At 34.0% G+C, this 2,500-nt stretch overlaps 1 protein-coding gene across 16 annotated transcripts in view; it reads left to right on the forward strand.

Annotated features, from left to right (window-relative positions):
* Positions 1-2,500, forward strand: part of LOC113828368 (polycomb protein Pcl) — a 33,425-nt gene that overhangs the window by 627 nt on the left and 30,298 nt on the right. For 9 of the 16 annotated variants that reach the window (XM_027381328.2, XM_070129636.1, XM_027381319.2 and 6 more), the window contains exon 2: positions 1,206-1,284. The exons of the other annotated variants lie outside the window; for them this stretch is intronic. The gene's annotated coding sequence lies outside the window, so the exon portion shown is untranslated. The remainder of the gene's footprint in view (positions 1-1,205; positions 1,285-2,500) is intronic. 16 annotated transcript variants of the gene reach the window in all.

The raw sequence follows: 2,500 nt of genomic DNA on the forward strand, positions 1-2,500 counted from the left end.
AGAGTAGGCATTTTCTGAGGAGGTTGCATCCTGTTTTCTCACTTTCTTGAGACCTTGCTGAGGCATGGCTGGCTCTGGGAGGGATTTTCTGGGATTTATGGCGGGGAATAACCCATCTTCCCACTTTTAGGATGTTGAAGTGAAGCCCAAGGACTATCAGTTTGGGGAAATGTTCATGTTTTCACAGATGTCTTCTCATCTTTCTTGCTCTGTGGTGATTTCTTGGGGTCTGAATTTCCCATTGATGGCGGGCTGCTTATTTTGTGATGGTGAATTTTGACATACGTTGAAGGATGGCCGTCACGTAGTGTTAATTTTACATTATGAGGAGTGTTCTTTGTGTCCGAGGTGCTAATCTGTGCATATTGTTGTGAAAGTGTCTCCAGTGAAAAATAGTGAATTGTGCAAATATCCATTCAAAATTTTGGTGCGTAAATATACTATAATGTTCATTAGTGAGAATTCAATATACTACAATATGGAAATGTTTAGATTGATGTGATGTTTTGGAAAGAGAAAGAATGATAGAGAAAACTGAAACGTGAAATTCTATTGTGTTCTACTCTATATTTTACACTTGCTGGTGAAGAATATTATTGTGATGATGATCGTAAGGTGACCGTCTAAGTTGTCATTTAAAAATTTGGATGAATGAGTACAAAACACCCACATGTTTGCCACAGGCTTATGTGCCTTTGGTTGCATCTCCGTGCCTGTTGGTAGTCCAGTATAAGCTAGCACACTATGTACATTCTGGCAAGATAGATCGTCCTCGGCAGTTTATCATGAAATAAGCAATCAGTCCAGTCTCTCTTGCCAGAATATACCTGAAGGAGATTTATTGGTCTTTGCCGGAGCTTAAAGTACGAAGACTGGTTGACTACCAATTACTGTGTCTTGATCAGGTTGGACTTGTTAATGTAGGCCTCTCATCATAGATCATAGCAAGTTTTGAGTGATTATGAATGACGTACAGGCTATAGAGATTTGAGTAAAAAGTCCCAGTTTGAAAGTCTGTGTTATACACATTTACTAACTTTTCAATACCATAATGTTCAAGATATTTGGAAAATATTATATATATATTTTTTTAGTAGAGTTAGTCCTTTAAATATAGAGAATTTAATTGACAATTTTATATTTCATGGGAATTAGGTCGACAGGTTTGAATTTAGAATTGATTTTTATTTTTTTTCTGTTTTCAGCTTCCAAGAATAAGTGAATGATATTTCGAAGTATTGCCAGAAGGAGAGAAAGGATATGAAGCGAACTGAAGCCTAATAGGTAGTTTTCCCCTCAGACATGTTTAATTTCCTGGTAATTCTTGATGAGACAGTCATAGATGTATTTCAGGAGAAAATGTTTTTCCTATTGCTTGTTATATTCATGCTGCACCTGTAGTATTGCAGAACAAGGTTGTTCATAGTTTTGAATTCACCATGATGAAACTGCTTTTTCATAAATTGTCATATATCCTGAACTATGCCAAAGCACATTTTGGGAAAAGAATATAGTCTGCAGTGATGGAATATGAAAGCAGCTAAATAAAGCCTGTTACCTTCATATTTTCCGAGATAAAGGCCTACTTCCAACCCGAGCCTGTTATTAGAAACTTTTCCAAGATTTGAAATCATATGTTATGGTTCAGATAGTTTTATTTCATGTACCTTGGAAACAGCATCTTCTCTGCATACCTATGATGGTCTCTTTAAGAGGAAGCCTTTTTCTTTTGAGAAATTGTTTGCAATATGAGATATGAGAATGACTTTAGTATAAATGCTCAAGAATACAAAGAAGATTAGGAAAGGAGTTCTGTTCTTTGAATATCCTGTTCACTTAATGCTTACTGACCCTTGATTTCATATATGTTTGTAGCCAGAGTACCTACAAAATCTTCCAAATTTCTCTATAGATTAACTCCATATTCCTTCTGTGTGGAATGTATAACCAAATAATTGTGCTAGAAAATACTGTTTTCTTTTAGCGGGATGATAGGGAAGTGAACATGCCCGTCGACTATAATTTACTTTTACTTTATTGGGGCTGTACCATAATGTCAGTCACTACTATATATCATGCATATCCTTAGGTATTATTGTTTTTTTGCAGATATCATATGTATCTTCCATATACTTTCTATAGATTTGCCAAAACTGATCCCAATACTCTATAGTGTTAACTCTGGTCAACAATTTGCCATTACTGATATATATTTTTGTTTGTTTTACCTTGAATCTAAAAGTAAAAAGCTACTCATTTTAATGTTAGAAACAAGGGGTAGTTTTAGACAAAATGTTATTGGATAAAAAAGGGTAGTTATATGGTCTGAATTAAAGGACAGTAGTATATATATATATATATATATATATATATATATATATATATATATATATATATATATATATACATATACACACACATGTATATGTATATGTATGTATGTATGTATGTATATGTATACCATTTTTATTCAGTAGCCACCTCTCTGTTTTAGGATTTA

The sequence above is a fragment of the Penaeus vannamei genome, chromosome 2, assembly GCF_042767895.1.
Source record: "Penaeus vannamei isolate JL-2024 chromosome 2, ASM4276789v1, whole genome shotgun sequence".
In the NCBI taxonomy this organism is placed as follows: domain Eukaryota; kingdom Metazoa; phylum Arthropoda; class Malacostraca; order Decapoda; family Penaeidae; genus Penaeus; species Penaeus vannamei.